The following is a 15,109-nucleotide window of genomic DNA, read 5'->3' on the forward strand; positions in this document are numbered from 1 at the left end:
ATAGTATCTTCTCAGCATCTGGGGAGGGCCTCATGATGCATCATAACATGGCAGAAGGCAGCACATGGCAAGACAGAGAAAGCGTGCCAGAGAGAGCTTGCTTTAATAACAACGCTGCTCCCGTGGTAATCCATTAATCCATTAATGCATAAATGGATTAATCTCCTCATAAGGGTGGAGCTCTGATGAGCCAATCACCTCTGAAGACCCACATCCAAATTTAATCAACATGATTTTGAGGATTAAGTTTGCTGTGGTTTGGATCCTAATGTCCCTGGAACACTCAAGCGTGGAAGGCTTGGTCCCCAGGCTGTGGAGCTGGTGGAGACTTTAGGAGGTGGAAGGAAGTTAGATCACTGTGGACATGCCCTTGAAGGGGATCTTGGGACCCCAGCCCATTCCCCCCAACTCTTTCTGCTTCCCTTCTGCAGTGAAGTGAGAAGCTTTCCTCCACCACACCCTCCATACCATAATGTTCTGCCTCACCCAGGCCCAAGGTGACTGAGCCAAGCAACCATGGACTAAAATCCTCTGGATCTATGAGCCAAAATAAACATTTCCTCCTTTTAGGCTGTTTATCTCAGGTATTTTGTTATATCAACAAGGCAAACTTACAGTTTCTAACACGTGAAATTTGGGGACACACTCATACCATAGCAGATGTTAATCAGAACATCACACTGGGTTGTGGGGAGGGCCGAGTGTGAAAACACATCCATAGCCTGGCCCGTGGTGCTTATTAAATGGCAAGTATTATAAGGATGGAGTGCATTCCCGCTGAGTCCCAGTTGGAAGGGCATTTAAAATGTCATTTGGCTCAGTCCAATGAGGAATACTAATTCCTCCATCTCTCCCGTGGAGAGGCAGGGCAGGCCCCAGATGGACTGCCAAAGGCTACACAGAATTGAGGTTTGGTGATAGGCCTGGGCTACAAACAGTTCCTCAGACTCCCGGCCTAGTGGTCTTTTGGGGGGGCCCATTATATCTCTTACTCTCCTTTCTTCAAATTATCCCCTGGAGGAACTACTGTTTTCCGGGCACGCCTGTGGTCTAGGGCATAGTCCTGGTGCCTCCTTGGCTTTTTTTTGGAAATAGGGACACAAGAAGTAACAGCTATATCCAGTGATTATAAATTGATTCCTTTATCAGAGACCTGTGACCTTGAAGGGAGCTTGTACAGGAGTCCAGGGCAGAAGGTGGGAGCGATTCTCCTAGATTCATCCTCTCAATACCTCAGTTAATGGATCTTGGCATCCTGGGTCCCAGCCCTGCTCAGAGCAGCCCTAGGTCCTAATGGAGGTGAATAGCTGCTCAGATGGTTGATAGGAAGCTCCAGAAATAGCTGCCAACCCTATGGTGCCGGAGATGGGCCCTTAGAGCAGGGACTTAGTCTCCAGCCAGTCGGGCAAGTGAGGATGCAGATGTGGTACCCCATGATGCTCAGCAGATGAGTGCAGGGAGACGTGCTCCTTGTACCCTTGCATGTGAGGGAAAGTGCTTCCTCTTTTCCTATCTGACCTCCCATCTTCCTTTACAACCAAGCATTATCTTCAGTCTGCGAAACCAATGCCAGGAAGAATCTTCACATCAAACGGATGTTGTTTTAGATCTCAAGTGTTCCCCCAGAGCTCATGCATTGAAGGCTTGATCCTTGGTTGATGGCACTATGGGGGGGTGATGGAGACTTTGGAAGGTGTGGCTTAGTTGGAGGAAGTAGGTTTCGGGGCGGGGGGCATGTCCTGACGGGGACATTCAGACCCTGGCCTCTTCCTCTCCTCCCTTCTCCTTTTCCCACCTTCTTCCTGGCTGCCACAAGGAGAGCAGCTTTGCTCCATATGCACTTCCTGCCATGATGTCCTGTCTTGCTCCAGACCCAAAGTGATGGGGCCAAATGACCACAGACGGAAACTTCTGAAACCATGAGCCAAACATCTGCTCCATTTAGGTTGCTTATCTCAAGTATTTTGTCACAGTCATGGAAAACTGAGTAATAATATGGGGATGTAGAAGGATGTTGGGGCACATTATGAATTATGGAACATGATAACCTTTCTGGTGCAAAACCTCCTGGCATTCTGAGTGAACTGTTACAGCCTTTTCCATGCAGAGCTGAGCACATAATAAACTAAAGAAAATCTCCAGGGTCCCAGTGCAAAGGAACCTGAATGTCAGAGTATCAAGGACATACTGGTGTGATGGCATCCCTCAGCATGGGGATGGGGGAGGTGTTCAGGCTGGTACTTGGTAACTTAGGTACTTCTTTCAAAGCTCTTCAAGGACGTTTGTGTGGTTACCAGTTTCTAGAAACTATGAATAGTGCTGCTATGAACATTCTAGTACATAAATTTTGGTTGTACCTAAGACATTTCTGTTGAACAAAAATCTAGGAGAAAAATTACTGGATCCAGGTAGGCATAAGCTCAGATTTGGAGGATATTACTAAACAGTTTCTCAAAGTAGTTGTTTATTTTAAATTCTAGCATCTGAGCATTCCAGTTGTTCTCCAATGATTGATATTATCTTTCCCCCAGCCTCATTTTAGTCCTTCTGGTTGGATTTGCATTTCCAGGAACTCTAATCAGAGTATGCGTTTGAGTGCTAATACTAATGAGTATTGTGGCAACTTGTTATGTGTGTTGGTCAAGTGCCTGTTAAGGTATTTTTCTCATTTTCCTTTTGGATCAGTCAGATGTTTGTTACTGTAACAAAATTTCTGAGGTAATCAACTTAAAAACGGTAAAGGTTTGAATTTGACTCCCAATTTTGAATGTGCCAGTCCATGGTCATTCTGTGCCCATGGCAAGGCAGAGCATTTTAGCAGGGAGCATGTGGAGAAAGCTGCTTACCTCATTGTGGCTTGAAAACACAGAGAGAGTAAGAGACTAGGGTCTGAAAAGCCCTTTTAGGGTTATTCCCCCAAGACCGGAGGACTTGCAGCAGGTTCCCCCTCGTCGCGGTTGCACTGCCTCCTAACAGTGCCGAGGTCTGGGTACCACTCCTGGTCTTTGGAAGACACTTAGCCAAACCCTGGCAGGTTATCTACTGTTTCCTTGTAGAGTTTTAGTTCTTTCTATGCCTGAAACATAAATCTTTGACAGATCGCTGTGCTGTAAACATCTTCTCCCACTCTTTGGCTTGTCTTTAGACTCTCTAAATGGTGCTTTTGATGAACAGATAGCCTCGATTTCATTACAGTCCAATTATCTGGCTTTTCCTTGATACTTATTTGTGGAACACTTTTAAGAAATGCTGTTTGGTTTACTCTGATAGAGTAAAGATATTTTTCAGTGATTTCCTTTAGAAGTTTATTGTTTTATCTCTCAATTTTAAATCTATAATCTATCTAGAATTCATTTTTTTTGTATCTACGGACATTTAGATATATAAAGGTTGATATTAACTTTTTGGAGGGGGTACCAGGGATTGAAATCAGGGGCACTTGAGCACTGAGCCACATCCCCAGCCCTATTTTGTATTTTATTTAGAATCAGGGTCTCACTGAGTTGCTTAGCACCTCACCGTTGCCGAGGCTGGGAGATCCTCCTGTCTCAGCCTCCTGAGCCATTGGGTTTACAGGCGTGTGCCACGGCACCCAGCTAATTTTTTTTTTTTTTATATCTGGATATCCAACTTACCCAACAGCATTTATTGAAGAAAATACTCATTTCCTCATTGTACTCTATTATCAGCTTTGCCACAAATCAAGTGACCACATATGTACTGGTCAGTCTCTCTCTTCTGCAGTTGTGTTGATCTATTCATTTACCTTTGTTACATTATTGTACTCTATATCATTACTTAACTTTATAATGACTCTCAAGATCAAATAAGGAAATTCCTCCAATTTTGCCTTCCTACAATATTTACATTTAAAGTTTAGAATCAGCTTGTCAGTTTCCATGTACACACATACTAAACCTTCCAGGATTTTTATTAGGATTACATTGAAACTTGAGATATATCAGATTATAGACAATTTATATCTTTAAATATGAAATGTTCCAAAATGTGAATGATGAAGCTCTCACACAGCTTTAATTACATTAACACTTAAGTATTTAATGTTTTTGATACTACTCAGTATCAGTCTGTTCAGGCTGCCACTAGACACCTTAGAGTGGATAACTTGAACTATGAAATTATCTCACAGTTCTCGAGTCCAGAAGTCGAAAATCAAGGTGTCAGCCAATTTGGTTCCAGATAAGAACTCTCTTCCTGGCTTGTAAATGGCTGCATCTCATTGTGTGCTCATGTGACCTCTTCCTTGTGCATATGTAGGGAGAGTGAAAGAAAAGTTTTCTCTTCTTAGGAGTGCACTAATCCAGTTACGAGGGCCTCACCTTCAAGACCTCATTTCACCCAAATTACCTTCCAAAGGTGCCATTTTTAAACATCATCACATTATTGGTGAGGGCCTCAAATGTGAATTTTAGAGGGACACAAACATTCAGATAATAACATGCTGTAAATTCTTCATATATGTTAAAGTTTCAAATGAATATGACCCCTTTGGTCTGTTCTATGGTTGAATATTTGTCACTCAGAGTTGTGTGTTAGAAACTTAATACCCAAAACCATATGTTAACGACACTTAGTGGTTGGACCTTTGGAAGATGATTGGATCCATTTATGGGTCCATTTATGAATTTATTCATTAACCTGTAAGTGAGTTATCAAAGGAGTAGGTTACCCATCACAAGAGTCTATTATAAGAGCCAGTTTGGTAGTGTCTTGTGAGCCTACTCACAAGGTCTATTGCCTCGGGATCTGCAAAGACTCTTTACCAGTCAGAAGGCCCTCATTAGAGAGAGACAGCTCTCTGACCATGGACTTCCAATGACCATGGACTTCCAAACTGAAAGAAGTAAGTATCTTTTCTTTGTTAATTACCCATTCTCAGGCATGCTGTTATAGTCACCGAAAACTGACCAAGACAATCTGGGGATTCCCAAGCAGAGATATTAGTTATAAAAGTGGTCTCAAGCAGTGGTGATATGCTGCAACATCTGTTAGAAACAAAACAAAACAAAAAATCTCTCCAGAGGGTCATGACTTCAATCTAGATAGTTCAAGATTGTGACAAAAAAAAAAAAAGTCCTACTAAATGTGATTTTACAATCTAAAATTACAAAATATACAAGGAACCAATCTATGAGCAAGAGGCAGCTAATTAAATAATTGCCAGAGTAGATCTTATGAATTTAAGGTAATAGAACTATTGAATAGACTATAAAATAAACATTTAAACTGATTAAAAACTTAAAAGAAGAAATTAGAAGTGTATAAGGAGAATAAGACATAATTAAAAAGAAGACGGCAGGTTTGAAGAAAGAATCTAATAATATTAATAAAAATGGAAAGCAAATAGACATTGACTTTAAAAACTCAGTGGACGTACTATAAATAGTTGAAAGAAAATTAAGAAACTGGAAGGTAGAACAGATGAAATTTTACTGCATGCAGCTCAGAGAGATTAAAAGATAGGGCTGAGCGATGGTGGTACATGCTGGTAATCCCAGCAACTTGGGAGGCTGAGAAAGGAAGATCACAAGTTTGACTCCAGCCTCAGCAATTTTGGGAAGCCCTAAGCAAGTGAGATCCTGTCTCAAAAGAAAAAAATAGAAAAGGACTGGGGATGTGACTCAGTGGTCAAATGTCCCTGGGTTAAATACCCAGTACCGAAAGAAACAGGAAAGAGAACTTAAGAGATAAATGGGAAGGATGAGAAATTCTAATATACAAATACTGGGATTTCCAGATAGTAAGACAATGGAAGATGGGGAAGAAAGCAGTACTCAGTCTTAATGCTCAAGAACATTTCAGAATGATTAAAGACTTCAATCCTAAAAATTAAGAAGCCTAATAAATTAGGATCAAAAGTTCTGTACATCCTTAGTATACAGGAAAAGGGGGAAATCTATAAAACCCAGACAATGCAATAGAAGGAGAAAAAGATAACAAGGAAAAGGAAGGTAAGTAGCAAGTGCAAGAAGAGTGGTAACCGTAATGAACCTAATACACAAGCAATCACAATATGAACAGAGAACACAAGTGTTCAGCTAAAAGACGAACTATTAGAATCGGGCACGTGCACATGCACACACACTCACACACACTCACACAGAGCTTGGCTGGGTTTTGTTACAAGAGTGAAACAGAAATGTTGACAATATACACCAGGAGAATATTTATCAAAAGAAAGCTGGTATAGCCAATAAAAATATCATCTAAAATAGACTTTAAGAATAAAAGCCCTATTTAAAAAATAGTCTTCCCGTATGATAAAAGGAACAGTCCGTTAACGTCTGTCTACCTTTGTTGCACCTAACAAGATCGCCTTAAAATTCAAGTAGCAAAAGCTTGCACAACTAGAAGAGTATATTGACAAATCCACACTTATATTAAGAGGTTTTAACCTACATCTCATAGTAATTAGTAAACCAAGAAAAATTAGTAAGATATAATGTCTGAATGACACAATTAATAATCTTGAACAATTATTATGATGTGTTTTACATTTACAATCAGAGAATGTTCTTTTCAAGCAAATACCGTCCAATTAAAGATTAGACCATGTACTACATAGCTATGTTGTAAAGCCATTTATATAAAGCTTAAAGACTTATAAAATTATACTGCACAGTATTTAGGAGCATTACATGCATTAAAAACACAGAACACATGGGAGCAATAAACCCCAAATTCAGGCATCCATTTTTCTATAGGTGGAGGGAGGAAAAGAGGGTGAGGGGGGCACATTAGGGGCATCAACAGTATCTGAGATGTTTTTTAAAAATTTTAAACGAAAATACCAGCTTCCTGTCTTGGTTCAATGGCGTCCACCCACTAATCTGATCTTTCCCACTGATAACAACGAGGACTTCTAGATGAAGCAATTATCTGAAAACTCTCAGCAGGCAGAGTGAAGGGGAGTTGAAATTTGAAGAGAACAAACCACTCGATTGTGGTACCTTCCCTGTCTGCTCTTCTTGAGGGGGCTGGACACTGACCTGCAGCTGAGCCTGACAAAGATTACACCCCTTCGCTGAGGGGCAGCGTCAGGAGCACTGTGAAGCAGTTCTGAGGCTTGGAGCCAACGACTGGCCTTGTATTGCAGATTTCCTGGCTAGGTTCCTGTTACCCAACCCCCACCTTGTGCGCTGAATTTAGGAGCAGAATTGACAGGGTCCAGCCTGGGTGGGGAGGGCTCTCAGGGCATTCCTGTGGCCACCAAAGAGCTAATGTATGGGCAGCTCACTTGTATTATGACCATATTAAGGTGGGATCACTGCCTTGCTCCTGTAAATTGAGCTGGGACATCTATCCATTCCTTTCTTCAATGACTCAGTGCATATACCGGTCACCCTCCTTACTCACAAATACAGAGTGAGTGAATGCTGAATCGTAGCTCCTGGGGGAAATACAGGGTCTGGTTCCTGTGAGCTTGTGGTCTCATTTTCGTCAGATCATCAACATATAACTGCTTCATGTGTTTCTGTTCAAAAGACCCCTCATTTAAGATATGCTCTCTGTTCATTAATATTGAGCTCCCTGCCCACAGCACTTTAACACCTGTCTGAGGGAAGCTGATCTATTTATCAGGGATTTTCCCCCAAGGGACATCATGGCCTTCTAGAACTTAGAAGCTCAAGACACACCGATAGCACTTGAACACTGCTTGGGGTCATTTTAAACAGTGAAATCAACAAGAAAAAGCACAAAATGAGAAGAATGAGGAGGAGGAGGGGGAGGGGGAGGGGGGGAGAAGAAGAAGAAGAAGAAGAAGAAGAAGAAGAAGAAGAAGAAGAAGAAGAAGAAGAAGAAGAAGAGGAAGAAGAAGAAGAAGAAGGAGGAGGAGGAGGAGGAGGAGGAGGAGGAGGCGGCATTAAGTCATTTCTGCTAAGGGCACTGATTTGTGGTATGAGAGCTGAAATAGAAGACGACAGTGCTGTAGCCCCAGCAGGAATGTGCATGTAGGTGACTCAGGCTGTCTCATTGCTCTGGCACGCACATGTCCGCAGTGACAGAAGCAGGTGTTCTGGAAAGACCTGCGTAATACTGAGGAGCTAGCTGCAGCACCAGAATGACAGGGAGAAGGTTCTAGGCCATGGGAACTGCAGGTGCAAAGGCCCTGGGATGGGAAGAAAGCCGGGAGCCTCAAGCTTCATGTGTCCAATCCATCAGCAATTCACCTCCTGTGTCCAGAATCCAGTCACTCCTCACCACCTCCCGGACCACCCTACTGCAAAGACCCAAGGAAGGCCAGAGTGGCACAGCACAGGACAGACACAGGAAGGGGCCCTGAGATGTCAGCAGGAGCCACTTCCCCGACCCACCCTGCTTAGAGCCAGTGCCTTCTGTCATTAGGATAATCATGAAGCCCCCCGAGAGAGACCTTTGCCTGCTTGACTTCACCTTGAGGCCCCGTCTTCCCAGGCTCTGGTGCTGCAGGCTGGCCTGTGCTTTTCTGTGGACACGCCAGCACCCTCCTGCTCAGAGACCTCGCACCTGCTGTTCCCTGTCGGCTGCCTCCCCAGACATCAGCTGCGCTCAGCCCAGCCCTTTCCTTCTCACTCGAATTTCCCCCATCATCTAACTAAAATCGCAGACAACCCCACCCTTCTACACCCATCCTACTTCCTCATGTATTTCCCTATACACTCTCTAACAGTCTGAGTTTTTTTCCCCTGACTTATTTATTTATATATATATTTCTTAGGTGAATAGAACCCATACAGTTGGCCCTCTGTACCTATGGGTTCTGTGTTTGCAGATTCAACAAACCACCTTTCAAAAATATTTTGGGGGCAAAATTCGCAACTGTATGGAGCATGTACAGACTTTTTTCTTGTCATTATTCCCTAAACAGTATAATATAATAATGATTTGTGTACATTTATATTGTATTAGGTATTATAAGCCATCTGTTTTATTTCTTGGTACTGGGAATTGAACCCAGGGTGTTATTTTTTATTTTATTTTTTTGACCACTGAGCTATATGCCCAGCCCTTTATATTTATTTATTTATTTTTTAACATTTTGAGACAGAGTCTTACTAAGTTGCTGAGGCTGGCCGAACTTGAGATCCTCCTGCCTCAGCCTCCTGATTCTCTGGGATTCACAGGTGTGCACCACTATGCCTAGCTATTATAAGCCATCTAGGGATGACCCAAACTATATGAGGAGGCTATAGGAAAATACTATGCCATTTTATGTAAGAGACTTGAGCATCTTTGCAGAATTTGGTAGTACTGGGGAGTGTCCTGGAACCAGTCCCCCTGAGTAACAAGGGATGGCTGTATTGTCTTTTCTTTCTTTTTTAATTTTAGCCTTTTTATTATTTTTATTTGCTCTTTTTATTTGTTCTACATGACAGGAGAGTGTATTTAATGTCAAAATATACTCTAATCTTTTCTTGCTGCAATGTCAACTCCATAAAGGTAAGAATGCTTGTTTATTTTGTCACTGTTCTGATCTCAGCTTCTAACGTGCTGTCATCTGCATACTCTGCTGTTGACTTATTAAAGTTTTTTATTTTATTTTTTCTAGTACCAGGGATTGAACCCAGGGGTACTTAACCATCAAGCCACATCCTCAGCCCTTTTGATATTTTATTTAGAGACAGGGTCTAAGTTAATTAGGGCCTCACCAAATTGCTGAGGCTGGCTTTGAACTTGCAATTCTCTTGTCTCAGCCTCCCGAGCTTCTGGGATTATAGGCATGACCATCAGGCCCAACCCCATAAGCCTGTCCTCTTTCATTTTACACCGAACCCTGTACATTAGATAGCAGGTCCTGACCGAAAAGACCACAGTAGGCACACAATAGGTAGCTCATTGAATGAATGCTGAATGCTGAACGAATGGTGTGCAAAGCAGATGTGAAGATGGGATTCTTCCCTGTCATTCAACAAATATTTATCTAACATCCTTAGGAAATAGGATTTTTGTACACTGATGGCCTCATTTAGTATGCTCATAGACTTCAGGTTTACATCCTGAGATGTAGTAAATGGTCCCCATTTACAGATGAGGGGACTGATAAGTTAGTGGTCGCCTGGGGTCAAATGAAAGCCACAGCCTAGTGGTGGGGGTCACTCCTGTACTCTCAGCCTCTCCTTCAGAATTGCTCCCCATTCAAAGGCTGCTCCTGCCAGGTGCCCACCTTTTCTCACCCCACTCCCTGACCCGTTCAGAACTGTAGGGAACCTGCTCCCAGCCCTTTATGTCTGACTGTGAATTTATCCATGTGTTATCTCTCCCAGGTGGAAATGCTTTGTAAAGTCATCTCTGACTGAGGAATGAGAGGCCGTACTCCAAGCAGAAGACTGTAGGCCTCAGGAAGCTGGTGTTGGGGCCCCAGGGGAAGGCTGGGCCTTGAATCCCTGAAGACACCTCAGTGGGTGCATCGGAATCTGCTACACACGAGGCCAGGCCCCAGGTGTCGAAATGGAAAATTCATCCTACTCTAGGCTACGTGTTCTATAAAGCTGTGAGATCCATTCTGAGTAATACCTTTTATAAAAAAGAAGTAAAAAAATGAAAGTAGTTAATCACAGGCTCAGTTTTCTTAGACAAAGATGGCAACCCAGGTGGAAACACACATTTAAAAACTCGTAAGTGTGTAGAACTGACATCTCCTAGAGGCAGGGCTGGTGATTAAGGCAGAATAACTGTCTGCATCCTCTGGAACTTCCTGGGTAGACATGGGGACCAGCTCTTGGTGATGAAATTTATGAAAATCATTTGCTATAGAAGTCACATAAAGAGATGAAGTCTCCAAATATTGGACCCTGGCATTTGTCTTTGTAGTTTCATTTGAAAATGAGGGTGGCATGCCCAATGTTCTCACAAAAAAACTCCAAGTATTGAAGCTATAAATATACATGTAATGATATAATAAAATATGTATCATGATTAACAATAAGCAAACATAAATATCCTATTTATAAAATGTTTTACATAGGAAATATATTCAACATGTTTATATATAAAGTGATTATATGATTAAATTAAATGTAGTATATTTTGATTACTATGATTAAGCTAAATATATATGTAATAATAAAATATGATATAAAAGTGAGAAATAAACCTAAGGAAGTCATATATTGAAATTACGCAGTGAATGTGCATGTAGGCCTTCCCGCTGCGTTAGGACACTTTAGATGGCAAGTGATGAAAACTGAACCTCATCAGCCAAACAAAGGAGAAATCGATTGATTGATGGATGACTTCTCTGATTAGAACAGACAGGGGTGGGTTTGGAGTTGACCTGGGAACTGCTACCTCACCTCTGGGCCTTCTAGCTGGATGCTCAGGGGGGCTGAGAGAGCCTCTCTTTGTCCCAGGGCCACAGGTCAAGTTACAGAGGCCCCTGCGAGGTCACCTGGCCCTCCCTTGAGCCTTCCAGATGGGTAGGAGGAGTAGGGAACTCAGATAGGCCTGGACCTCAGGGGGCAAGTCACTGGGGCTCAGACCCCAGAACCAAGACTGTCAACATTGGGATGGAGCAGTTCCCCGACACAGGAAAGGGCCTCAGCGATCACCTGTCTCCTTTCTCAGTCCTGAAGCCCGTGTCTTGGCAAACCAGCCCTGTCCCTTAGCTGGTTCCATTCTCCCAAGTGTTTCCTCCTCCCATCAAAAGACTAGAAGGAAGACACATTTCCCAGTCTGAGGATCAACGTGTTTCTTACTTTGGGAGCAAAGATAAGATGTGGGTTCTGCAGATGGAGTCTCAGACCGACCTCGATCTCCATCCTGCCTGGATTGGGGACCATAGGAACCTGGGGACATTTCTGAGGTTCTGCTGGCCTCACTCTCACCATTTGTAAAATGGGGATAAAATACCCCTCTTAGGTTTATGGTGAGAACGAGATAAAATAGCACATATTCCCAAATAGCACAGGTCGCTGTCAGTTTTCTTTGTTACTGTCAGTTACTTGCTTTCCCTTCCCAGTGCCCATGGGTGAGTTTTTATGCTGGGAGGCCTTGGAAATGCAGATGGTGACCTCTGCAGTGACCCTTGCCACGCCCTTATCTTATCACTGGCCACATCCATTATGTTGAAATCATCCATTTAAGCCTTTTCTTTTTTCTCCACCAGAGGCAAGTTTGTTGAGGCCCAGGACCATGTGTTATCCATTTTTATGTCCCCAGTGTGAAATGCAATGCCTGGGATCCATTAGGAATTAATCAACATGGAGCTGCTGACCTATTAACCCACTGGGCAGAGTTTTGGAGGGTGACTGATTAAAGCTGCCTGTAGAAAAGCAAGACATGGCGGTTACATTCACACAGAGCAAATGTTAGGCTTTGCTGAACCTGGAGTGCATGTCTACCTGGACCCCAAAGGGATTTTATCAGGGAGAAGCAACACAGGGAAGAAGCGGCGTGGTGTTTCACTGCTGGGTGTGAATCCTTTCTCCACCACCTGCCAGCTTGTGGGATCTTGAGCAAGTTTCTTGATTTATTTGTGCCTTAGTTTCCTCATCTTTAAAATGGGACAGGAATTCTACAAATTACATAGGGCTGTTGGGAGAATTAAATAAAATGATATATAAAAATGCTCAGTACATAGTATGTGCTCCTCATTGTATATGCACAGAATATACTTCAGCTAAGGAAGGGACTCTGAATTGGGCCCTCAGGGTTTGCTTGGTAGGTACTATATTTGTGGAAGTACAGGTTTAGCTGCTGTAACAAAGAGACTCCAAAGTACAGTGAGGTATCCAGGTGGAAGTGAATCAATTTCCAGGTCACAGTCTAGAGGGCAGCAGTGCAGGGACTATCAGGTCAGCTCTGCATCTTTAACGTGTACTTTCCATCTCTGTTGAAGAGACTGGTCCCATTTTTGTCATCTTCATCCAGCAGTGGACAGGGGCAGTGGAGGGGAGGTTTGGGGACAAAGGGTGATCACACTAACAGTTCTTGGAGGGCAAGATCAAGATCAAGATGTTGTCTAGTCACATGACCAAAAGTACTGTAAGGGAGGGGTTTCAGTCAGCTTTTTCGCTGCTGTGACTAAACGGTCTGATCAGAACAACTATAGAGGAGGAAAAGTTTATTTGAGGGCTCACAGTTTTAGAGTTCTTAGAACACAGAAGGCTGGCTCCATTCCTCGGGGCTTGAGATGAGCCTGAGCATCATGGCAGAGTGTGTGGCAGAGGGAAGCAGCTCACATCATGGTGATCAAGAAGCAGACAGACTCCACTCTCCAGATACAAATATATACACCAAAACCACACCCCAATTCCCACCTCCTCCAGTCATTACCTACCATTTCAGTTACCACTCGTTAATCCCTATCAGGGGATTAAATCACTGATCGGGTTAAGACCCTCACAACCCAATCATTTCTCCTGTGAACCTTCTTACATTGTCTCACTTGTGAGCTTTTGGGGGGCACCTCACATCCAAATCATAACAGGAGGCTAGAAATGGAGTCTTTAGCCGAATGACCATGTGTCTGGCTGAAATACCAAGCATTTCTAGATTAGAGATGCTTAGGACCAGAAGTATTTCAGATTTTTTTTTCAGGTTTCACAATATTTGCAAATACATAATGAAAATCTTCCAGAATGGGACCAAGTCTAAATATGGAATTCATTTATGCTTCATATACACTTGGTACACATAGCCTGAGGGCAATTTTATACACTATTTTAAATAATTTTGAGTAGGAGACAAAGTTAGAGAGTTTCAGGTTTCAGATTTTCAGGTTAGGAATGCTCACCTTGCACTACAGAAGGACAGAACAGAAACTGAGGAGACCAACATCCTGCTCTAGTGATTCAGGATCTTGTAGAAAAGGCAAGAGCAACAGTTACCTCTCAAAAGGGCTCTCTGCAGAATTCCCTCAACAGCAAGTGCATTGCACAAAGCCCAGCTCCCCACGAAGTGGAAGGCAATTTAGGAAATGATTCAAGCTCCCTGGCTGACTCATACTCCGAGTATCCTGGAGAGAAAAGTAGCCATACACCCATTTTGGGCTTGGGGTGCAGCGTATAATAATAATAATGACTTTGGCACTGAAAACTTCCTGAGGGTTAATGAATGACTGGCTTGGATTAATAGCCCAAATCACTGTTGAAGTCTATCAACTCCTTCCAGCTTCATATTAATCTACAGGAAATTCTTTGTACACCCAGCTATTACTGCTTCAATCTCACAAAGTAAAAACGAATGATGTTTCATTGGAACTTGGGAAAAAAAAACAACAACCTTGGTCACCATTGTGTGTGACCACCATGCAATTATTATGATGATGCTGATTTTTTCAGCACATTTCCTGCATCTTCTTTGGTTCTTTTTCTGGCTTCAATTCCTTGCAGTGGCAGCAGCAACAGCAGCAGCAGCAGCAGCAGCTGGCCCTCTACATTAGCTCTAATCCTCTTGCTATTTATAGTACATTTTGCAACTACTCTCCACTCCTTCAGTTTGTCTTGTAGCTACACTGGGCTGGGCGCTCCATGAGGTCTGAGACAACCAGGAGCATCCCAGATCAGCAGAGCCTGGCTGCAGCAATCACTCAGCAGCTATTTGTTGAACTGAACCTGACGGAATAGCTGCAGAATTTTAAATGACCCACCATCAGTCCGATGGATTGTTCCAAGCAAACCTGAGAGTCCTGACATTTAGCTGGATTTAAAGTAGTGTATTTTTGGCTCATCAAAAATTGATCAGAGTTCCCCAAGAGAACAACTGGAAATGGAGCGGCAAGGATGTAGAAGTCGTTGTAGATGAGCATGTCCAATGCCATCCAAGGTCAACTGGGAAGAGAAGTCAGGGACAGGCTCAAGTCGGTGGTCACTGGGGCCTGTGGGGAATTCCACTCCCCACCGGGCCTTGGTGTTCTCTGCTGGTAGGTGCTGTTAACAAAATAAGCCTGTTTCCCTCATCAGAGTATTAGAATTGGTGGATGGTTCCAGATCTCCTCTGCCATGCTGTTTGAACTCCTGCCTTCCTGTCCTGCAGGGGGTTCAGCATCTGGGAGGATTTGTGGAGTGCCAAGTGTGAGCCTTGAGGGACGGCACCACCAGCATATCTGTCGCAGTGCCCTGGTGAGATGAGGTGCACAGTAGAATAGGCAGGACCCTGCTTAGGAGGC

At 43.1% G+C, this 15,109-nt stretch overlaps 1 long non-coding RNA gene across 1 annotated transcript in view; it reads right to left on the bottom strand.

Annotated features, from left to right (window-relative positions):
• LOC125616947 overlaps positions 1-13,989 on the bottom strand; it is a 28,457-nt gene extending 14,468 nt beyond the window's left edge. The window contains exon 1 of the long non-coding RNA XR_007347750.1: positions 13,830-13,989. This is a non-coding gene — a long non-coding RNA (uncharacterized LOC125616947). The remainder of the gene's footprint in view (positions 1-13,829) is intronic.
• Between the last annotated feature and the right edge of the window lie 1,120 nt (positions 13,990-15,109).

This window comes from Marmota marmota, unplaced genomic scaffold (genome assembly GCF_001458135.2).
Source record: "Marmota marmota marmota unplaced genomic scaffold, marMar, whole genome shotgun sequence".
Taxonomy (NCBI): Eukaryota; Metazoa; Chordata; class Mammalia; order Rodentia; family Sciuridae; genus Marmota; species Marmota marmota.